At 50.0% G+C, this 25,046-nt stretch overlaps 1 protein-coding gene across 17 annotated transcripts in view; it reads right to left on the bottom strand.

The window, feature by feature from the left end:
• The window catches only part of smash (smallish), a 435,656-nt gene that overhangs the window by 228,598 nt on the left and 182,012 nt on the right, over positions 1 to 25,046 (bottom strand). For 2 of the 17 annotated variants that reach the window (XM_071691393.1, XM_071691392.1), the window contains exon 2: positions 12,413 to 12,524. The exons of the other annotated variants lie outside the window; for them this stretch is intronic. The gene's annotated coding sequence lies outside the window, so the exon portion shown is untranslated. The remainder of the gene's footprint in view (positions 1 to 12,412; positions 12,525 to 25,046) is intronic. 17 annotated transcript variants of the gene reach the window in all.

The following is a 25,046-nucleotide window of genomic DNA, read 5'->3' as shown; positions in this document are numbered from 1 at the left end:
GGATGGCGAAGGATGTATCAAGGATGGCGAAGGATGTATCACGGAGGGCGAAGGATGTATCAAGGAGGGCGAAGGATGTATCAAGGATGGCGAAGGATGTATCACGGAGGGCGAAGGATGTATCAAGGAGGGCGAAGGATGTATCAAGGAGGGCGAAGGATGTATCAAAGATGGCGAAGGATGGCTGCCATCAGATCAATATTGAGAGGAAGCCTAATACGTATATTACGCATCACACTCCTACATAAGTAGCCTAATACGCAATTACGCATATCAAACTCCGACATAAGTAGCCTAATACGCAGATTACGCATCACACTCCAACATAAGTAGCCTAATACGTATATTACGCATATTAAACTCCGACATAAGTGTGTGTAGAAGACCTGCACGGTCGCCGGAGTCGAGACTGAAGGCGGAGGTACAGACACAGGATTAAAAGACGCGGGAAAACATCATGAGAGGTCTCCTCAAACGTCTCGTTTTCTAATGACACAACAACAACAACAACAACAACAAAGACAACAACTTCTTTTGTCTTGACGAATGTCTTCATTTTTTCTCGAATGACAACTGACGCGACTTTGCTTCTGTGAGGCAAGTCAATCCATCCAGTAACTGTGTGAGACAAGGAGGGTGAAATAATGGCATCAAACATGATCAAAGACACAAACACACACACACACACACACACACACACACATATATATATATATATATATATATATATATATATATATATATATATATATATATATATATATATATATATATACAAAACACCATAACTGAGGTAGAAGAACAGAGAAGGATGAGGCAATTCAGGCCCTTTAAGTATTCGGAGAACACACGAACGAAGTTCCCAATACGAGCCGGGAGGAGGAGGAGGAGGAGGAGGAGACTGGCGCTTCCACCGAGGGAAAATGAAGGCTGCGGCAGAGGTGGTCGTCGAGTGGTGTGTGTGTGTGTGTGGTGTGGCTCCATCACGACCCCGCCCACCTACAGGGCTCTCGTGAGGTCTACAGTGTACATATATGAGACAAAAAAAACAGCAGCAACAAGACCTCCCATCCTCGCCTTCAGGAGAGAACGGGAGGTCTTCTACTCTCTCTCTCTCTCTCTCTCTCTCTCTCTCTCTCTCTCTCTCTCTCTCTCTCTCTCTCTCTAAACAGGTCCGTTCTGGTCCACAAGACACCAACACCAACCATCTAACACACCCCTTACCCCCACCCGACCACCGCCCCCTTCCCACATCCATGTTCTACGTAAGCTTCCCACTCTCCCCCTAAACCCCACAGGTGCCCCCATCACCCCCTTCTACTACGTGTGCGCTGGGAGGAACCCGCAGCAAAAAAAGGAAAGCCAGCCGACTTGACCTTTTCGAGGGAGGCGAGGCGAGGAGAGGCGGGTGGGTCGAATATACCTACCCTTCCCCCACTGTGCCTCCGGCTGGGTCAACTTGGCCTTCAGTAGCCGCGCCGTTCCCTCACAAACGCCTTCCTTCCCTCCCTCCCTCCCTCCTCACACCACCCGTTTCCAACACCCGAGGAGTGCCCGAGCGGACGATGGGTCGTCACGCCACATCTGCCTCGTTTAAGAACAGCGAAACTACGGCGCGCGGGCGGCGCTACGCGGCCTGGTACTTGGCTGGCTGGCTGCGGTACAGGAGGATGACCCGCGCCCCCTTCCCTCGGCCACGTAGTGGTGATGAGAGGCCTTGGATGGCTGGAGGTTAGAGGGTTATTTACTCAATAGTAATCCGTGATTGACGACAACCACCTCCACAGATGATGATACCCCGGGGTGTGAGGTGGGGTTCGGGGTGGGAATGGAGGGGGTTTGCGCTCTAAGCTGTAGATGCTGACGGGTGCAAGTGGAAGAGAGTGAGAGAGAGAGGATTCGGTGGTGATCCGAGGGACGGGGCCCGGATATATGGGGTGATGATGGTAGGGAGGTCTGTAGTGTGAAGGAAGATGGTTCCGTCTCTTTATATGCAACAGGTGGTGTTGAATCAGATGGTGGCGGTGGTGGTGGTCGTGCAACAGGTGGTGGGAACGGTGAATCAGAGGGAGGTAGATGTGCAACAGGTGGTGGCGGTGGTGGTGGTCGCGCAACAGGTGGGGGTATCTGTGAATCAGATGGCGAGGGGGGAAGGGGTCGTGCAACAGGTGGTGTAAGCTCTGAATCATGTGATGATGGCCTTGTAACAGATGGTGGCGGTGGCTCCGTGAACAGGTGGTACTACTGGTGGTGGCTATGAATCAGATGGTGCTGGTGCTACAGTGTGTGGCGACGGCTCCACAACAGGCGTCAGTGGCTCTCCAACAGCTGGTGTAGCTCTACAACAGGAGGTTAGTGGCGCCACAACGTAGCGGTAGTGGCTGTAACAGGTAGTGGATTTCCAACAGGTGGCAGCGGCTGTAACAGCCAGTGGCTCTACAACAGGCGGCAGTAGCTTAACAGGTGCTAGTGGCTCGACAACAGGCGGTAAGTGGCTGTTATAACAGGTGCTAGTGGCTCTACAACAGGCGGCAGTAGCTGTAACAGGTGCTAGTGGCTTGACAACAGGCGGTAAGGGTAATAACAGGTGCTAGTGCCTCTCCAACAGACTGCGACAGCAGCTATAAGAGCAGGTATAAGTGACTGGGGTGAGGTGAAATGATGCCATACACCAATAACACTAGGGGGTGTTGCTGTCGAAATGTCAAGGCTGATCCCGAAGGAGAGAGACAGTGTGTGTGTGTGTGTGTGTACCCAAACAGACCGTAATGCTCAATGCTCCTCCGTCGTTCGGCACATCACCAGAAACCTGAGCACGAGATTGCAGACTGGATACAGACAACGAGTCACTGGTGAACACTCCTGCGAGCAACGCACTTCAGTAACTCGGGACACACACACACACACACAAGGTTCGCCATCAGTGATGGTGGTTGGGTGGTGAGGTGCCCGAGTGGTTGTGGTGGGGCGTGGACGGCACTGGTTCGTGTACATCATCACAACCTCCTTGTACTATACAAGGGAGGAGGGAGTGCTACACTCGTAGGGGGCGCCCCACTCGCTCCATCTCTTGTTCAATATTCTCTACCCACCTTACGATATTTCAATCTTCTGTTTGCTGTCTACATTTACCACACATACTTTCTTTTTCCCTGTTTACTCTATTAATTCACGGATCTTATGCTATTAATTGCACGTCTTTACATCAATACAAAATCATTTTCGTACGTCATGTTATGTTTTCTGGTTCCTCTGGCCCTACATCTTCCCAAGAACTGTTCCTGGTTCATACTATGAGAACTGGTTTAAAAGAAACTTGAAGGTTGTGATCAGGTCACCCCTCACTTTCCTCTCTTCCACGGTGGGGCGAGTATAATGAGGCTTCTAAGGAGGCTGGTCATGGAAGGCATTGTGTGTGTGTGTGTGTGTGGAGGGTCATGGATACACCAGCGTATTGCTTGCCTGACACGGTTAACCCCTCCTGACGACTCGTCTCCACCACAGCTGCGACCTCCTTCCGATGAAGATGATGGTGACTGTGGCGAAGGAGAACGGTGTGTGTGTGTGTGTGTGTGTGTGTGTGTGTGTAAATGTGACGAGAAGGCGGGCTAGGGCGTGGGCGCCGTAAGCCTCCTCCTCCTCCTCCTCTACCACGGGCCTGACACTACCACATCCCTCCCTCCCTGCCTGCCTGACCCCAGTATTACTCACATCCTCTTCATGTGTACAAGATGACGTCCCACTAGACCGCTGCCTCGACCTGATGCTGAATACACAGTAATCCACCCTACGCTCCTCCCACACACACACACACACACACACACACACACGCAGATGCCTCGTGCTACGCAATACTTTAGAAAAACATAACTCAAGCCACAACATACAGGGTCTTCCCGAGGGTCCACAAGCTCAAGGTCTTCTTCCCCTGGGGTCTACAAGCTCAAGGTCTTCCTCCCCTGGGGTCTACAAGCTCAAGGTCTTCCTCCCCTGGGGTCCACAAGCTCAAGGTCTTCCTCCCCTGGGGTCTACAAGCTCAAGGTCTTCCTCCCCTGGGGTCCAAAAGCTCAAGGTCTTCCTCTCCTGGGGTCTACAAGCTCAAGGTCTTCCTCCCCTGGGGTCTACAAGCTCAAGGTCTTCCTCCCCTGGGGTCCAAAAGCTCAAGGTCTTCCTCTCCTGGGGTCTACAAGCTCAAGGTCTTCCTCCCCTGGGGTCTACAAGCTCAAGGTCTTCCTCCCCTAGGGTCTACAAGCTCAAGGTCTTCTCCCCTGGGGTCTACAAGCTCAAAGTCTTCCTCCCCTGGGGTCTACAAGCTCAAGGTCTTCCTCCCCTGGGGTCTACAAGCTCAAGGTCTTCCTCTAGGGTCCACAAGCTCAAGCTCTTCCCCTGGGGTCTACAAGCTCAAGGTCTTCCTCCCCTGGGGTCTACAAGCTCAAGGTCTTCCTCCCCTAGGGTCTACAAGCTCAAGGTCTTCCTCCCCTAGGGTCCACAAGCTCAAGGTCTTCTTCCCCTAGGGTCTACAAGCTCAAGGTCTTCTTCCCCTGGGGTCCAAAAGCTCAAGGTCTTCCTCCCTTGGGGTCTACAAGCTCAAGGTCTTCCTCCCCTGGGGTCTACAAGCTCAAGGTCTTCCTCCCCTAGGGTCCACAAGCTCAAGGTCTTCCTCTCCTAGGGTCTACAAGCTCAAGGTCTTCCTCCCCTGGGGTCCAAAAGCTCAAGGTCTTCTTCTCCTAGGGTCTACAAGCTCAAGGTCTTCTTCCCCTAGGGTCTACAAGCTCAAGGTCTTCTTCCCCTGGGGTCCAAAAGCTCAAGGTCTTCCTCCCCTGGGGTCTAAAAGCTCAAGGTCTTCCTCCCCTGGGGTCTACAAGCTCAAGGTCTTCCTCCCCTAGGGTCCACAAGCTCAAGGTCTTCCTCTCCTAGGGTCTACAAGCTCAAGGTCTTCCTCCCCTGGGGTCTACAAGCTCAAGCTCTTCCCCTGGGGTCCACAAGCTCAAGCTCTTCCCCTGGGGTCTACAAGCTTAAGGTCTTCCTCCCCTGGGGTCCAAAAGCTCAAGGTCTTCCTCTGGGGTCCACAAGCTCAAGCTCTTCCCCTGGGGTCCAAAAGCTCAAGCTCTTCCCCTGGGGTCTACAAGCTCAAGCTCTTCCCCTGGGGTCTACAAGCTCAAGGTCTTCCCCTGGGGTCTACAAGCTCAAGGTCTTCCTCTAGGGTCCAAAAGCTCAAGCTCTTCCCCTGGGGTCCACAAGCTTAAGGTCTTCCCCTGGGGTCTACAAGCTCAAGCTCTTCCCCTGGGGTCTACAAGCTCAAGCTCTTCCCCTGGGGTCCACAAGCTCAAGCTCTTCCCCTGGGGTCTACAAGCTCAAGCTCTTCCCCTGGGGTCCACAAGCTTAAGGTCTTCCCCTGGGGTCCACAAGCTCAAGGTCTTCCCCTGGGGTCCACAAGCTCAAGGTCTTCCCCTGGGGGAGTCACTATTACGGCACTGAATGACATCAAGCCCCCCCGTCCCTTCACCCTGCGGTACACCGCACCGGCCTACCGCAGCTTGCGTCACCCTGCGGTACGCCGCACCGGCCTACCGCAGCTTGCGTCACCCTGCGGTACGCCGCACCGGCCTACCGCAGCTTTGCGTCACCCTGCGGTACGCCGCACCGGCCTACCGCAGCTTGCGTGTCACCCTGCGGTACGCCGCACCGGCCTACCGCAGTTTGTGCGTCACCCTGCGGTACACCGCACCGGCCTACCGCAGCTTGCGTCACCCTGCGGTACGCCGCACCGGCCTACCGCAGCTTGCGTCACCCTGCGGTACGCCGCACCGGCCTACCGCAGCTTGCGTCACCCTGCGGTACACCTCAACGACGGACGTCATCACTGAAAGCATCAGTGTTGAGCGTCATCCTCAATACGCAGTCTTGAATATACCAAAATAAGTGGCGTATTTGGGGCTGATTCCCAGGCGCTAGCGTGTGTGTGTGTGTGTGTGTGTGTGTGTGTGTGTGTGTGTGTGTGTGTGTGTGGAGCAATTACCCCTTCAATACCTCTGTGTGGTCAGGGATCCCCTCACCAGCACCTTGATCTCTGGATCTGTTCATGGAAGCAAGTTCACACGCCAAGCCTGCCATAATAACATAGTGGAGAGGAGACTGGGTAAAAAGCTGTGTGGGCCATACAAATACACACACACACACAAACACCAGTACACACCAATGCTCTCAGAGAAGACACACACACACACACACACACACACACACACACACACACACGCCTGATATCAGACATACGAACCACCCAAAGAAAAAAATGTAATTCGTGGTCCTTCTGGATATATATACTCATCGGAGAGAGAGAGAGAGAGAGAGAGAGAGAGAGAGAGAGGCTTTCCTTTCCCTCAGCCCCAGCCTGACATTTGGGTGGGTGTGTGAGGGGTGTGGGAGGGAGGGCTGCTGCTGCTGCTGCTGCTGGGCAAACAATCGTGTTCGCCTTTGTTCCGTGGTTGGTTAGCGCCCCGGGGGCCGCTTGTTAGTCTACTGACCTTCGAACAAGGCGGAGAGAGAGAGAGAGAGAGAGAGAGAGAGAGAGAGAGAGAGAGAGAGAGAGAGAGAGAGAGAGAGAGAGAGAGAGAGAGAGAGACTGCCTTCCCCTCTCCCCCTAAGGTGTGTCTCTCTGGGTGTGTGTGTGCGCGGGACACTGGCTCGCTTGTGATTCTCAAAGACAGCTTGCCTGTAATGCACATAACCCCCCATTGATACCGACCGTGTGTGTGTGTGTGTGTGTGTGTGTGTGTGTGTGTGTGTGTGTGTGTGTGTGTGTGTGTGTGTGTGTGTATACAGCCCTAGAGGGAGTGAGAGGTGGGCTGGGTTGGGGTGGGGGAGGAAGTATCACAGTGAATGGAAGGAGGTGGAAAGTTGAATCTCGTACACTTTCTAGATCTGACTGACGGCATATGAGGTGTGTGTGTGTGTGTGTGTGTGTGTGTGTGTGTGTGTGTGTGTGTGTGTGTGTGTGTGAGAGAGAGAGAGAGAGAGAGAGAGAGAGAGAGAGAGAGAGAGAGAGAGAGAGAGAGAGAGAGAGAGAGAGAGAGAGAGATGGTGTGCTTGTTTACGATGGCAGGCTACTCTCTCTCTCTCTCTCTCTCTCTCTCTCTCTCTCTCTCTCTCTCTCTCTCTCTCTCTCTCTCTCTCTCCAGTGAGTCACTGTTGAGTAAATCACTAATTTCTCAAATCTTTCCTGATCACAATCTGCTCTTGAAAAAGAGATGCCGTAAACACACACGCACACACACACACACACACACACACACACACACACACACACACACACACCCATACACACAGAGCTGTGGAAGTGAGTGACGTCCTCAATCTAGAACGTTAAGTTATACAAGGTGAGCAATAAACGTTTCATTTTTTCAAAGTGGGCAAAGCTTGCCGAGTTCAAGGACATACAAAACCACACCACTGAAAATGAGTCACGTAAGAGTTACATAGACCACACAGACCCGAGGTCCATAGCGAGGTGGTGTGGCATGAACGGTGAGGATAATATGTAAACAAAGACTTGATCCTCCGGAGCACAGATGGGAGAGATGTACCACATACAGACAAGACTGAAAGGTCTCGAGTCCTATTTGTACATTGGGGAAAGACGTTCTTAACTGCGTCAAGCAACACACCTGTAGGAGTAAGAACAGAGAAGAGGAAGGGAATACTGAGTACAATGTGATTATATTAGTGTAAAAAACATCCGGGGATCCAAGATTGTTCAGTGCCCCCCCTCCTGCGTCTGTGTGTGTGTGTGGTTGTGGCCCGGGGCCTCCCTGCGCCTCACCTCATCACCTCCACGTCCCTGACCCACCCTTCTTCTCCTCCTCCTCCTTCAGGAAGGACTTATTTGGCCTCTCACGCTCAACTCCATTCATGAATACCTGTGGCCCTACCTCATCTACGGTCGTGATGTCACACTATTCCCTACACCACCACACCTGCCACACTCACCTTGACTGTTCACTACACCACCACATCCCTGCCACACTCACCTTGACTGTTCCCTACACCACCACCACACCTGCCACACTCACCTTGACTGTTCACTACACCACCACACCCCTGCCACACACACCTTGACTGTTCCATACATCACCACACCACACCTGCCACACTCACCTTGGGAGACCGTCTCTTCCTTCTACAGTCACACTGACTGCTTCAGTGGAACCCACCAGCTCACAGTCTAGGAAGAGGTCGAACCCTGCTGTATACCTTCTACGACGGAGAGGTTTGCCAGGGAGGTCACAATGGTGACCTTGAGTACGTTACTGGCACAGGAGACAAAACGATCATGACCCAACCCCCCCCTCTACAATTACCAACCACCTCCCCCCTATTGTCATGCATGACGCAGCGTAATTACCAGGTAATTAAGAGGGTAATTACGATACTTAAAGGTAACGGTACAGACGGTGATAGGCCAACTTATATACATGAGTTACTCATAAAGACATTGGACCATTATCTTGCCCTAGACGTAACGATGCTTGAAAATATCTTCTACGTGCGCGCGCGCGCGCGCGTGTGTGTGTGTGTGTGTGTGTGTGTGTGTGTGTTGTGGTGTGGTGTGGTGTGTGTATGGAATGTTGTGTGTGTATGGTGTGTGTGTGTGTGTGTGTGTGTGTGTGTGTGTGTGTGTGTGTGTGTGTGTGTCGTTCACCCGGGTCGCAAGTCGACGCGTTCCCGTTCTACCCAAACTTGACAAACAAGTGTTTTGCTCCCGCCGTCGTAAAGTACGAGGCAGGTGACGTCCCAGACGGGGCCGGGCTGACGTATAGTGAGACCTGGGCCTGTTACTCGGTTTCATGGCTTCGAGATACCGCGGTGAGAAGTGCTAAAAAACACGTACGGCCAACAGTCGCACTTTCTCGAACGAGCGGCAGCAGCTTTCAAACGTCGGAGATGACGACAAATCCAAGCTGAGAAAATAACACCTACAAGAAACATTACCTAAAAGAATGCTGAGAAACATTACGTAAAAGAATGCTGAAGAAAATTACCTAAAAGAATGCTGAGAAACAATACTCAAAAGAATGCTGAAGAACAATACCTAAAAGAATGCTGAGAAACAATACCTAAAAGAATGCTGAGAAACATTACCTAAAAGAATGCTGAGAAACATTACGTAAAAGAATGCTGAGAAACGTTACGTAAAAGAATGCTGAGAAACATTACGTAAAAGAATGCTGAGAAACGTTACCTAAAAGAATGCTGAGAAACATTACCTAAAAGAATGCTGAGAAACAATACCTAAAAGAATGCTGAGAAACGTTACGTAAAAGAATGCTGAGAAACATACGTAAAAGAATGCTGAGAAACAATACTCAAAAGAATGCTGAAAAACAATAGCTAAAAGAATGCTGAAAAACAATATCTAAAAGAGTGCTCAGAAACAATACCTAAAAGAATGCTGAAAAACATTACATAAAGAATACTGAATAAAAAAAAAACAAAAACAATACCCTAAAAAGAAAGCTGAAAAAAAATTATACTTGAAAGACTAACGAAAAATAATACCTAAAGAAATCAATTACATTAAAAGAAAAAATTGAAAGAAAATGTGATCATTAAACGGAGACCTTAGTTAATAACATTCATCTAAGTAAACACGAATCCCACAATTTCTCTGGACGGACGACAAGGGGGCGGGCGGGCTTAGCGGGGTAGAGAGAGAGAGAGAGAGAGAAAGAGAGAGAGAGAGAGAGAGAGAGAGAGAGAGAGAGAGAGAGAGAGAGAGAGAGAGAGAGAGAGAGAGAGAGAGAGAGAGAGAGAGAGAGAGACTAGGTGTTCGAGCAAGTGCCAACGATGTTCGATGACCTCGTCTCTTGAGTTTTCATTTCTTATATGGCTCGGTTAAGAACGAATGCCCACGGTCCAATGATCAGTCTTGTGTCCATTCATTTCACTAAACCTTTTCGTTAAGTGACGATCTCGATTTTTCTTCGTTCTCGAGCAGAGAGCACAGAGACATTGTGCCCTAAGACACACCAGGTTATTATAACAAAGGGGGTCCACTGGAAGGAAGACCTGGGTGGTTAACGAACCCACCCGCAGGTCTCCCGGGTCCTCGCTAGGACGCAAACTCTCGCGCCATCCGGAAGGGGAGGGTACGTGACTCCATTGTGTATACTGCGTTACCATGAACGCGAATTACCAGAAACAGAAGGAAGATACAGCACCTTTTCCCCTCCCACCCAACCCCGAAGAAACAAGACGTTCAACAATGGAAGCAGTGAATCTCCTCATAAGGTCGACCTTGATATAAATCTACTGGAGCTGTGAGTTCGAAAGTCACAGATCCAGCTTCTGGAGCTGTGAGTTCGAAAGTCACAGATCCAGCGGCCTAATTTCGAAATCTCCCTTTACTACACATATCCCAGCCGGGGGGTTCCTTCAACGAATCCTAAGCATGACAGATATTCTGTGCCACATTACCTTACGGGAAGAGTCCTCTTGTGGTGGTCATTTGCAAGGCCCTTGAAACCTCGACAGGGAATGTGGCTAGCCTTCAGACTGTCTGAAGCAGCAAGGAATTACTTTCCCTTCCGTTGCCCTCCCGAAGCAGTTCATCACAATGCACAGAGAGGATATATATATATATATATATATATATATATATATATATATATATATATATATATATATATATATGGACGAGGTGGTACATAAGGGCGCTTGTTAGAATCTCCGTGCGCCGGAGATCTTCTGCCAAATAGAAAATGGGTCGACTATTTCCTTTGAAGGCCACGTCCATGTGGAAATTATCAGTCAGGTCTCAGTGGTGTGGTGAAAGACCCATGGCGTACACAGCAACCAGAAGGTTAAGGCTGCCTTGTTCCCTCCTGGACCAACATCCACTTTCTCCTGCCACACACACACACACACACACACACACAAAAGAGATCGGGTCTCGAGGGTATAAAAAGTCACGCCCCGTACAGTACAAACAAGTAATTACACACACACACACACACACACACACACACACACACACACACACACCTGATCATTTCACTTGCTACCTTGATCCCTTCCAGTGCCAATATCAAACAGGGAGAAAAAGGAGAGGGACTTTCTCTCTCATCTAAATGTCAGGATTGATCAGCACATGTAAGACACACAATCCTCCTTCCCTAACTCCTGTCCTCACCAGTTTCCCACACTCGTCCTCAGGGAAGCACACACACAGACACGTCTCACAACATTCCCTTCACCGTGAACCAACAACAGCATCAATCTTTCACCCAGAATCGACTACTGAGTCGAATCAGCCTCGACGAAACACGAGTAAAGAGTTGAATTTCATTCCAGACATCACTCAAAAGGTGTTTCAGAATAATCTATACGATTCAACGATATGTCTGGGTATAAGGAATTAGCTTCCATCCCTAGTGAAGGGACCAAACTTGGATCCCTCGGGTGTTCTTATTCCAGGTTCGTGGATACTTCGCGGGGGGGTTTTCGTGGGGGTTCCTGAGCCCCCACAGCCCTAGGCTGGATCTAGGCTGCTGGATCGGGTCGTTGGTCGACCAAGTCTAACAATAGCCTGGGCTGACACAAAAGATATCTAGTCCTCTGCTGAATTACTGGATTCTTTGAATTGGTCTACACTCAAGGTGTCTTCTGTCTTACCATCTAATCTTCATCTGTCTACGATTGTGGTACTGTCCTCCAGCAGATAACCTCGTCATAGACCATCAGGTCTCCAGTTCTTTGCCTTCTTCATGTACTGTCCTCCAGCAGATAATCTCATCATAGACCATCAAGTCTCCAGTTCTTCGCCTTCTTCATGTACTTTCCTCCAGCAGATAACCTCATCATAGACCATCAGGTCCTGTTCTTCGCCTTCGTCGTGTAATGTCCTCCAGCAGATAACCTCGTCATAGACCATCAGGTCTCCTGTTCTTTGCCATCGTGTTACTGTCCTCCAGCAGATAACCTCATCATAGACCATCAGGTCTCCTGACATCTGGCCTTTCCCTTGCACAATATTAGACCTGTGTTTAACCTGAGAAAATAATCATAGGATACAGGTTATATTCCCCCGCAGGCTCCAGAGACCTGAACCAGTCTATATGAACGACACCAGGCGAGCGCGTCCTTCCTCACACCTGTCCAGCCCCTTGTGCGTCAGGTTCATCAGTTCCTCCAGCTCTAACCATCCGTCCATTTCTCTCTTCACTCCTCTACCGCACCATTCCTATTCCTATCTCATTTTTAGACTTGGAAAAACGATAGATTTTCGTCCTTGATCGCCGTTTCCCGCGTCAGCGAGGTGTCGCCTTATATATACATATATATAAAAGGGTCAATACGCCCGAGAATGAATCACTGAGGCAAAATACTTTGCAAAACTGCAGTCGGGTTGGCTAACCTGTTTTGGGTGGTTGGCCTGCAGAGCGAAGCGAGGGAGGGCGGGCCGTCCCCCCGCTGCTCACCTCGCCTCCCTCCCTCAGGAGATTCCCCCAGCACCGCCCGGGCCTCACCTGCAACGTGAGAACCAAGTTAGGGACAAGTAGATTACATTACTGCGCTCGACCTGCCCCTTACAAGTGTGTGTGTGTGTGTGTGTGTGTGTGTGTGTGTGTGTGTGTGTGTGTGTGTGTGTGTGTGTGTGTGTGTGCGTGTGTTTATCTATATGTGCAGTACAGGGAGAGAGTTCAACTCTCATGGGGCCCTATCTCCTGTATGTATGTATGTATGTATGTATGTATGTATGTATGTATATATGTATAATGAGGGCGTACATTGAATATTTATATATTACAGAATAAAACTCAAAACCCGTCAAGTAAAAGTTGAGGTGAATAATACACGCTTATAAATTACATACACAAAGTCTGAAAAATTAAAAAGATAATAATAATAATAATAATAATAATAATAATAATAATAATAATAATAATAATAATAACGATAATAATAATAATAATAATAATAATAATAATAATAACAATAATAATAATAACGATAATAATAATAATAATAACAATAATAATAATAATAATAATAATAATAATAATAATAATAATAATAATAATAATTAAAATTGGACTATTCCTCAAACTGCCGCTGACGTATGATGAAACCAGGAACATCAAATGTGGCCAAATTCTAAACTGAAATGAAAATCTAACAACGTTAGTTGAAATCCATGACGTATGGCCATGAAAATCAAACAATGACAAAATCCCAATAATCTGAAATGAAATAAAAGAAGGAACAGAGAAGGGGGCCAAGTGAGGATATTCCCTCAAAGGCTCAGTCCTCTGTTCTTAACGCTACCTCGCTAATGCAGGAAATGACGAATAGTATGAAAGATATATATATTATCTTCTATGATATTCCACTTATATATTTTTCTCAATGCCGTTGGATACCATGTGCTTTTTAAGCAGCAAAGCCGAGTCTGGTCCGCGTACCCACCTACCACGCAAATGGTACGAGATTCGAACCCTTGCCTGTTAAAATCGTCTGCCTAACAAAAGGCATCATTCCCACATAACACGCCACATTCCTATGAACCCCGAGCACACACATAACGTTACGCATTTACCCACAAAGACTCTATACCAGAGAGAGAGAGAGAGAGAGAGAGAGAGAGTGAGAGAGAGAGAGAGAGAGAGAGAGAGAGAGAGAGAGAGAGAGAGAGAGAGACCCAATGCGTCAGAGGGAGTGGATTGTGTGTGGTGGTGTTGGGTTGGAAGAGGGAGAGGGAGACGTGCGCGAGAGGAACCCATTTCAATCCACGTACTCTTCAGGAATCCCTTGGCGGCAGGCAGGCACTGAGGGAGGGAGAGATCGAGCGACAACATCGAACTCAAGTCAGGTTCCTTTAAGACGATGTCCCGCTGGACGAGACCCAGTTAGGGCTGGGAGGAGCACGCTCCTCTGACCCTCCTAAGTTGTAAAGGTCGATCAGGGTTCCTGTCGCTGGCTTGCTTCGACTGGACGACGTCGAGGATGAAGTCGTTGTCCTGGGTGCTCCCGTGCGCGATAATACTCCAACGATGTGTTCCCCGTCAGCTATATAGCTCCTTAACGCGAGAGATTGACACGTCCTGTGGCGTAGGTTAGGAAAAAAAAAAAAACAGCTCGCCGTCTCCTCCCTCCTTGAGCGTTCTTTCCCAGGGTCTCATCCCGCTTGCTTGGATGGTTACGCCTTATACGGTGAGCGGAAAGTCAGTCACCTTCGGCGAAGTGCGTACCGTCAGAGTACAATCTCGTAGAAGAACTTCGAGCTCCAAAAGAGCTCCTCATTTCCCCTGTTACAGATTGTAGCACATCCTGTCTAGGATCACCTAAAGAAGTAGCTATGGAGTCTCTCTCTCTCTCTCTCTCTCTCTCTCTCTCTCTCTCTCTCTCTCTCTATATATATATATATATATATATATATATATATATATATATATATATATATATATATATATATATTCAAGCCCGACACATTCCCATGACCTTTTCAACATCCAACACTTGTGAGCAGCCACTGGTGAAAGTGTGTGTGTCCAGCAACGCGTCCTTCAACCATTAGCAAGTAACACAAATAAAGCACTGGACCAGTGGACGGACGTGTCCCAGCATCAGCTACCGATTTACAAGGCCATCACCAGGAGTACACGTCCTACCAAGGACCCTCACCACCAGTCACCTCGAGGACCTCTGAGAGAGAGGGACATACACCGTCCCTGACATGGAGTGGTTGGTGACCAGCCGCCTCTCCCTACCTTCCTTCCTCCTCCTCCTCCTCATCATCATCATCAGGTGTGGTGCAGTCCAGCCACCACGGGTGGGAAGGAGGTCTGGCAGCCCCCGCCCGCCTCTCCCACCACGAGTCACGGGGGGAGGGACCTGTGTGTCGTCAAGATGGACGGAAGGTCGTCAACAAACAACGCCCCCTCCCTGCTGGGCTTTAACGTAATGAAAAAAAATAATAATAAAACAGACAGCCATTGACGACATTCCGTGCGCTCCAGGGGTAGCCGCAGACGCCGGACAGCAGCAGCAGCAGCAGCATCGCGAAATCAGACTCCAGGGGAAAAAAAAGAAGGGTCAATACGGACCATATACAGTCCAGCGTAGTAGACGACCCTCCTCCACCCTTACTCCGCCGGGGTTCTCAAGAGCCTCACCTCAACTCCCGGGCCTTATACAGCCTCCACCTCGCCCGCTCACCTGATCTAATCTTACCTAATTCATACAAATTACTCCAGTAACAATGCGTTTAACGATGGGAAGATACATCTCGCTCTTCTGGTTCCGAAAAGAGAGAGGGAGAGGGAGAGGAAGAAAAAAAGGGGTAGCGGTCCTTCACCTCCTGAGTAAAAATGTTGGATGGAAATTCCTAATACATTTGTCGCTGACCTGCAGATATGAGGAGTGGGTTCACAAAAACATCTGACGGCTTTTTAGTGCATTAAATAAGAAAATTCTGCGATTATCATTATAACAAATGGTGAAGCCAAACCTTTCGCATCCTACCTTCCTCCAGAGCAGTGGTCACACACTCAGTCTTCTGGACCTTCCTCCAACCATAGCATAGTCATGTAAGATCACACTCGAACCCATTAAGATTCACCAACCCTAACACAGTCGCTGAGTGTCACACACACACACACACACACACACACACACACAGCAATGACCCACTAACCACACCTTTCCCTACCCCTCTGACACACACACACATCCCCTACTGAAGCAATCCCCACCACCAAACACAAGCATCGACTGACCACCAGTCAAATCCCATTCCCATAACCTCAAATAAATCTATCTCTGGCGCCTGTTCCCTCCTGGAACTCCCCTCAAACGGGTGGCCACAGCAATAGTCTCTCCATAACTAGTGAATTCCAATGCCACTTCTGAGCCTTTCGGTGCCTCAAGTCGGATTAAAACCCCCTCACCTCAGAATATATCCAGAGAACACTATCCCCTTCTCCTTCTGTACCCAGAATACCAGACCACTCACACTCATCCAACTGACCGAAGTGGCTTGCGCCTCATAGCTATATGTACCACAATGGCACATCTTCTCCCTCGAGATTCGACAGAACTCATTGGTATCTTTTCAGCTTGAAGGAGACAGATTGGGTAATAGAACGCGTCGGAGTCTGTGGACGGTGTGTGTGTGTGTGTGTGTGATCCCTGGCTCACAGATCTGCCCAAGACACACGTACACATTGCCATTATCTGTGACCCTTGGCCACTTTTCTGTTGTTGTTGCTGCTGCTGTTGCTGGTTCTTCCCTGTAAGTTCCCCCCGTAGCTAGCAGAGGCAACAGATGACACCACCACCTCTACAAGACGCAGAAATCCTAAAGGAATATACATTCTACGAGAGAGAGAGAGAGAGAGAGAGAGAGAGAGAGAGAGAGAGAGAGAGAGAGAGAGAGAGAGAGAGAGAGAGAGCCATGTCTGTAGCCATTCTAAATGCCTACAATCGAGCTAATTAAAAGATAATACCATTCATTAGTCGGGAACTGTCCCTTGCAGTATAATTAACCGTACACACACACATACACACACACACACACACACACACATACACACACACACACACAGAGTGCACTTGTTCCTTTCATATGGTAATGAGATGACGTCCACCGCCATCTAAATCCTCTCGTTAGCGATGGCTGGCGAACGGGTTCCGGTGGGAGAGAGAAAAAAAAAGAAACCTTCCTCCTCCTCCTCCTCGTCCAGAGCGAGCCAATATCGCAAGTTCCAGTGGGAAAAAACTCCTCCTCCTCCTCCTCCTCCTCCAGAGCGAACCAATATCGCAGGTTCCAGTGGGAAAAAAAACCTTCCTCCTCCTCCTCCTCCTCCTCTCCTCCTCCTTCTCCTCGTCCAGAGGGAACCAATATCGCGTCTCACTAGCTATCACCCATCTCGTTTATGGAAGAAATACGAGGTCACTTCGCCGTGGCAGACTAGATCGTCAGTGTTACACACACACACACACACACACACACACACACACACGGTGGTTAAGCCTGTAGACCGACAATTAATGATAAGAAAAGGTTTAACCATCAGTTTACGAGTGGTTGTTATTACTCGCTTGTCCCACAGGGGGACGGGACGACCCGACCCCACTCATCCACCCACAGGGTCATGTACAAGATGATGCTACGCCGACCAGTCGTTGGCCAGGCCCAAAAGTGGTGCCCTCCCCTAGATGCGTAAAGAGGGAGTTCCTCGCTTCCCACGCCCTCCTGTCGAAGCCGTCAGGAGCGACGTGCACTGGTCGAGCCCAGGACCCTTAACCTCACCTCCTACAGGTGAATGACCCGTAATACCTACGTATGTGTGTGTGTGTGTGTGTGTGTGTGTGTGTGTGTGTGTGTGTGTGTGTCCTTAGAGGGTTAGAGGGGTTGTAGGTACCTGAAATTCTGAGCCTGTATCTTCTGTGGGTACGAGGCGACTGTATGACTGTAAAAAGCTTCATGTAATGAATCAAACTCAGTGTAATATCTAGTTTTACAGGATAATCACCCGGTCCCACTGGGGGTCTGGTGATGATGATGATGATGACACCCCCTTGTGACATCTTCCCCCCCCCCCCCCGTAATCATTTTTGCGCTACCGCCCACACTGGATGCGCATGGGCGCCACTATCACACACACACACACACACACACACACACACACACACACACACACACACACACACACACCAGCCGCTGATGGTGGCGAAAACTGAACACTGACGGAAGGTTTTGGGATACTTCCCTTTCTTCCTCCTCCTCTTCTTCTTCCTCCTCCGTCCTCTTCTTCCTCCTCCTCCTCTACCCCCCCTTTTGCTACCCGTCTGGAATGACGATGACACACCCCCAGAGAGATGATGATACATCCCCAGAGAGAGAGAGAGAGAGAGAGAGAGAGAGAGAGAGAGAGAGAGAGAGAGAGAGGAGAGAGAGAGAGAGACTAGGGACCCTGCCAGTCTAGACAGACGAGGTTACATCCCAACCCCCTCCAGTGAAACTAAAAACGCCCAACACCCCCAAGAATAACGACGAACCACCCCAAACAGACCCATCATCCCCGTAGACCAACCAGGATCCACCCCAGACAGACATAAGGACCCATCATCCCCCCCAGACCAACCAGGATCCACCCCTCCGTCAGACATGGTACCTTCCACCCTTCCACTCGGGTCACTAGAGGGAGGAATAGTGGGTAGGGCGGCTAGGAAGGGCGGGGGGGAGCCATCCAGCCTCACCGTGCTGGGGGCCCCAAGAGGGAGGCTGGGTTGCCCCGTGACGTAAGAGGGAAAGATCAAGGTGGATGGTGGTGGTGGACGAGGGAGGAGGGAGGGAGGGGATGTTCACCTACACTCCTCCTCTTTCCTCCTCCTTTACCTCACGCCTCCTCCCATCCACTGGGCCCCATCTCAGGGCCTTATCTTCCCTACCAAACGTCTCTCGCCTCCCACACTCGCCAACCTCTTGAACGTATTTATATCAATATATATACATCAATATATATAGTGTCGTACATATGGGGTTAAGCAAATATGCCAACTTCATTACCGAACATATAAATCATTATGCGGCACACACACACACACACACACACACACGAAAACAGGAAAATCCAGACTCGCCACCAAAAATAAACCAAGCCAAAAAAAAAAAAAGGGGAAACCCCGTTTTGTAAACTACCATACAGTCGTAAATAGTTTACATCTGTAAAATAGTTTACATCAGGTATCATATAGAAAAAGAAATACTCTTGGTCTTTTTACAAGATCTATTGATCTAGATGGATGGGGTCCTTCCCTCCTATCCACCACCAGTGCCATTCGCAAGTTACTAGACTCTTCGCGGGCCTGGCTGCAGCCATGAACAGCGAGGATCCCCACCGAGCCAGGCCAGGCCAGGCCAGGCCAGGCGGTCAGTCACCAACCATCCATCCATTAGACTCCATCACAACCACCACCACCACCTGCCGCCCAGCCCTCATAATCACTGTATAACACTGTATAACCCTTACCCCATCCCTCCCCTGAACATTATGCCAGCTCCATGCTTTACGTCAAGGTGCTTCCTACAACCTCTCCTTCCCTCCTGGTGCTGTGAATCCACTCACCCACACAACAACAACAACAACAACAATTACAACTAAAAACAATGAATCTTTACTTGTATTAGAAGTAGTCTCACTACTACTACTACTACTACTACTACTACTACTACTACTACTACTACAACTATTACTACTACTACCTACTACTATTACTACTGCTACTATTACCACTGCCATTACTTTCTACTACTACCACTACTATTCTTGATACTACTACTACTACTACATCTACTACTACTACTACTACGTCCATCTTCGACCAATTACCTCCAATTATTATTAGCGTCCCAGTACACGCATACAACACGTCCCAGTGTAACAGGTGGAGGTCCCAAACCACATCACGAAATGTCCCACAAGGTCTCACACCAACACTCCTACTTCTACAAGGTCTCACAAGCCTCTATTAACACAAGTCCTATATCTACAAGGTCCCTACAAGCCTCCTCTAACACAGACTCCCTCTAAACATGAAGAGGGGTCACACCACTAGAAAATCTAACCACAGCGTTACCACAACAGAACCACTGGAAATACAAGAAGCCCCATTGATACTGCAGAACCACTGGAAATACAAGAAGCCCCATTAATAATGCAGAACCATTGGAAATATACGAAGCCCCATTAATTCAGTAGAACCACTGGAAATACAAGAAGCCCCATTAATACTCCAGAACCACTGGAAATACAAGAAGCCCCATCGATACTGTAGAACCACTGGAAATACAAGAAACCCCATTAATACTCCAGAACCACTGGAAATACAAGAAACCCCATTAATATTCCAGAACCACTGGAACTATAAGCCCCATTAATACTGTAGAACCACTGGAAATACAAGAAGCCCCATCAATACTGTAGAACCACTGGAAATACAAGAAGCCCCATTAATACTCCAGAGCCACTGGAAATACAAGAAGCCCCATCGATACTGTAGAACCACTGGAAATACAAGTAGCCCCATTAATACTCCAGAACCACTGGAAATACAAGAAACCCCATTAATACTCCAGAACCACTGGAAATACAAGCCCCATTAATACTGTAGAACCACTGGAAATACAAGAAGCCCCACTGTACAACTAACGTAGAGGTCCCGCCACTCCTAAGAGACGTTCCTACAACACCGTTAAAAAAAAAAGAGTCCACCACAGTGTCTTCATAACGCCCCGACCCACACTACAAGGGCAACGAGCACCACTAGCAACCACGGAAAGCCCCCCGGCAACCAGGAGAGAGAGAGCTCGCGCCCCCGGCAACCAGACGAGAGCCCCCCCTTCCCCCGGCAACCAGGAGAGAGAGAGAGAGCCGCCGCCCCCCCGCAATCAGAAGAGCCCCCACCTCCGGCAACCAGGAGAGAGAGAGAGAGAGAGAGAGAGAGAGAGAGAGAGAGAGAGAGAGAGAGAGAGAGAGAGCACCCCCCGCAACCAGAAGAGAGCCCCCCCCCGGCAACCAGGAGAGAGAGAGCCGCGCCCCCGGCAACCAGAAGAGAGAGCCCCCCCCCCCCCCCTCCGGCAACCAGGAGAAGGACTCCTTCCTACCCCGAGGCCGAGAAGGACCTTTACGGCGTCCTTACCACCACCGCCTGGGAGAGGATCCAATCCTTCACCCCACACACCCCTCCTCTCTCTCTCTCTCTCTCTCTCTCTCTCTCTCTCTCTCTCTCTCTACATCTCACATCAGTGCTGGTCATCACACCGCTGCTAACCGTAGCTGTTGGCCTCTTCCAATGCACAATATACGACAGGTAAAAATGACGCCACAGGTGCGTACGTATGACGAAATGCGTAATTCATAGTGATATACGTAAGATCGGTGTGATCTTGTGCATGGAATTCTATGAACGCAACAGAGAAGCTGGTTTGGCTCAGGCGAAATTTTTGATACGCAGGATTCTGTCTTGTCATGGGGGATATTCAAAGTCCCCTTAAGGAACTTAGTTTAAGTTCAAAGTCCCCTTAAGGGACTTAGTTTAAGTTCAAAGTCCACTTGATAGACTTAGTTTTAAGTTCAAAGTCCCCTTGAGAGACTTAGTTTAAGTTCAAAGTCCCCTTGAGAGACTTAGTTTAAGTTCAAAGTCCCCTTGAGAGACTTAGTTTAAGTCGCTACCTGCAACGCAGGTGAAAAGTTCGTCAAAGTTTACTACCATACAAAGTTCAATAGTGTGTTGTGATGGCTACGTTTTCTAATTGGCTTTCTACCGTTTTCTTTTGTAAGTCTGTAGAGATGCGAATATGTTTTTTCTCAACGGCTTCTTCTTGCTGTTGTGTGTAGCTTGGGGTGGTGGGATGTAGTGTTAATATATGGTAGATAACTGGTCCTCTACGTCGTCTAACACTATGAGGTTTATTGTGTCTGTTGGTCGTCCAATCCTGCTTTCGTGTGTGATTTTTAAAAGTTCCGTTTTCTAATTTGGTCTCGTTCGTCGCCCTGGGCTGTCCCTAGGTTCGTGTAGTGGTAGGTTGTAGAGACTGGGTCGTGGTGGTGGTTGTGGTAGTGGTTGGTGGTGGTAGTTGTGGTAGTGGTTGGTGGTGGTAGTTGTGGTAGTGGTTGGTGGTGGTAGTTGTGGTAGTGGTTGGTGGTGGTAGTTGAGGTAGCGGGTGGTGGTGGTAGTTGTGGTAGTGGTTGGTGGTGGTAGTTGTGGTAGTGGTTGATGGTGGTAGTTGTGGTAGTGGTTGGTGGTGGTAGTTGTGGATGGTGGTGGTAAGTTGTGGTAGTGGTTGGTGGTGGTAGTTGAGGTAGCGGGTGGTGGTGGTAGTTGTGGTAGTGGGTGGTGGTGGTAGGTGAGGTAGTTGTGGTTGGTGGTGGTAAGTTGTGGTAGTGGTTGGTGGTGGTAAGTTGTGGTAGTGGTTGGTGGTGGTAAGTTGTGGTAGTGGTGGTAGCCAGAGCAGGAGGTGCGTAACGGTGTTCACGGCGGGGACTGCCCCGGGCGACGGTGGTGGGGAAGGACGGACGGAGTGGAGGGGGGCGGGAGGCGAAAGGGAGGTGGGTTGAACGGTGTTCACGGCGGGGCGTGTATCGGACCGATGTTGATGTTGTTGTTGTTGTTGGTGATGGTGTTGGGGTTTTAGGTGTACGCGGGTGGTGGTGATGGCGGTGTGTAGGAGCCGTGTTGGTGATACACAACGGCGGCCAGTGTTGGCGCGTTGGGGGTGAGTAAGGGGGTTGGGGGCGATGCTTGCGACAACACAAGAGTGACTGTGGATAGTGAGGAAGTTTTGGTGGCGTGTGTGGTAGACAGAGGCGGTGTATCCAACCACGTCCAGCAAGGGAGGAGAGGACTTGGGGTGGGTGGATGGATGAGGGAGGAGGAGGAGGAGGAGGGAAGGGAGTGTGAGGGAGGGTAGGGCGTGATGGCCGCTGGGGCGTGTCAAGGTAGGTGTGTGTGTGTGTGGGGCGCTCTCTACTTCCATTCCACCCCACCACCACCACCCAACTCCCACTTACCGACACTATCCAGCCCTCCCCCTTCCTCATCATAGCCCCTACAACCCCATCAAGGGTGTACTAGGACATCAGGGTGAAGACAGAGAGGGAGGCAGCCCAGGGGAGGGTGATGGTAGAACGCGCGGGTTCAGTAGACCTATGAAACGTAACGACACCTCGTCCAGCTAGAAGCTTCGTAACCTTTATAAAAAACCAATAAAAGAGATTTCTCCTCTGCTATGAAATAAGCTTGATCTCCTATGCTGTATCTTAAGACTCTTTGAAAACCAGTTTAACCAACAGGAACGCAACCTCTGAAGAACCGAGTTGGTAAGCTACATCAGATTCGCATCATACATTCAGGTCCTTGAGTGCTGGCACTGTGGCACCGCCGAGTAAGTCAGTCCCTCTTAGACAAAGCTGAAAGTTGAGGGTTTTTTTTTTTTCGGGGTATTGCAGAACGATGTGGTAGATCCCCTGCTGGATAACCTACAGGAGGGGATGAGTGGCCAAGCGCAGCAGGGCGGTCTCCAAGTTTGACATGGGCTCGAAGTTTTCCAGAACGCGGCGACGATGGCACGAGTCGTGCTGGCTGGAAAGCTGGGAGAGGCCCGCTCACTGGTAAGCTGTGGTGAGAGTGCTGGGAGAGGCCCCGCTCACTGGAAAGCTGTGGTGAGAGTGCTGGGAGAGGCCCCGCTCACTGGAAAGCTGTGGTGAGAGTGCCGGGAGAGGCCCGCTCACTGCGGCTCGCCCTACATGACCGGAGGAGGAGGAGGAGAAGGAAGGCGTTGCGTCCTCTTTGAGCAGACGACGACGGGGGCCAAGAGCGAAGAAGAGTACTCCCGACGCGAGCTAGGGTGGCCCATCGACACGCCGGCGGTGAGAGTGGTCCAGGTCGCGCGGACGGGCGGAGTCCAGGGAAGAAGACGAAGACGAAGACGAAGAAGCAAAAAACTGGTAGTGAAGGTAGTACGTGTCTAGTCTACGCCACCCGCTCCCCCCGGCCTCCCTACCTTCCCCGCCTCCATGACCGCCTACCTGGTTGGCTGACCCATCATCATCACCCCCTCTACCCCTCCGACATACGCACGCCCTAGCCACGCCAACGAAGACGCGACACGAACGAAAAAAAAACAAAAAACTGACGTTTTTGTCTACGCTTTTAAGTACGCGTCTTAGCGCGCGCGAGACATTCACGCGTACGCATGACTGATGAAGTCAAGACTTGATTGACCATTTGGCTTATGGTTTAGAAAATGTGACATTAGAGTGGAGCGGTACGATCCCCGATGAGCAAGACGATATGACCTTCAGATATGATGGTCAAGTCAAGCCAACACACCAGATGGGTCGTTCAATCGTACTGAAGGGTCTTTACCTTCGTGCCTCAAGGAGGTTCAGTCGTTAAGTGATGGGAGTTCAATGGCCGGCTGGTAGTGCAACGCCCTGAGCCCACGAATGTTAAACTGTACCTCCCCATTATGCAAGTTTGACCCCCTGACCTCTGGCGTTACGAAATATGATCTCTGACCCGGTCGCTCGCCCATCCCTCATTGGATATTCACAAGGCCGCTCCACTGGGAGAGTACCGACACTTTTCTTGGAATCTATATATCTATGGACTACTGGTCTTTACCATTCCCAGTACGACTGAAGAGTAGCTACTTGCATAGCGGTGGTGCCAGGTGCGGCCAAGAGAAGGTGCCGGGTGTGGCCAAGGACGGGTTGCCCAGTGTGGCCAGGGACGGATACCGGGTGTGGCCAAGGACGGGTTCCAGGTGTGCCCTGGGAGGAGTGAAGGGTGGGAAGGGAGCGGTCACACACACACACACACACACACCCTCACGACCAGCCATCAACAACGCTGTTCACTCCTTCAAGCCACGACCCTCGTAGCTCTTGCTCGAACAACAACATTTGCCATGTTAGTAACGCCAGCCAGCCACAGGAACGCTTCGACGACTAGCCACCTCGGGAAAGCAGCCCCTGGAAAGACATCATCACCGGCAAGCTTTAAGCACACACGACATCTGCAACCCACAGGTCTGACCAACCCATCCACAAGGCCGAACCACTGAAGGTCTCATGGGGAAAGGGGACTTGAAGATGGGGCCCAGCAAACTGGTGTCTCCACTGGACCAACACAGCCATCATAACCTCCAGTTTCCGACATACATACAGCTGCCTGGAAAGCATAATGCTCCCAGCCAAACGCGTCAAGCAGTTCTCTCGCTTGGCCCCGTCCGTCGGTGTAATTGAGTTCTCCTGTAGCACCTCCTCCCTGCCTGCCTTGCCTGCCGATGGAGAGGAATGTTGTCATTACGATACAAACCCTCCCTAGGACCTCGGCTTATGCGGGCTCCTGAAACTTCCAGGCTGCGCTCCACTCAGAAGCAGGGACAGGACGGATTTCTCTCTAGGAGCGATGAGGGTCTTCGATATTGACTGTACCTCTCTCTTCGTCTACTGACGAAGTTACAGCCTCGCCAATGCAGC

This window comes from Panulirus ornatus, chromosome 50 (assembly GCF_036320965.1).
Source record: "Panulirus ornatus isolate Po-2019 chromosome 50, ASM3632096v1, whole genome shotgun sequence".
Taxonomy (NCBI): domain Eukaryota; kingdom Metazoa; phylum Arthropoda; class Malacostraca; order Decapoda; family Palinuridae; genus Panulirus; species Panulirus ornatus.
This window is presented reverse-complemented; position numbering and strand designations above follow the sequence as displayed.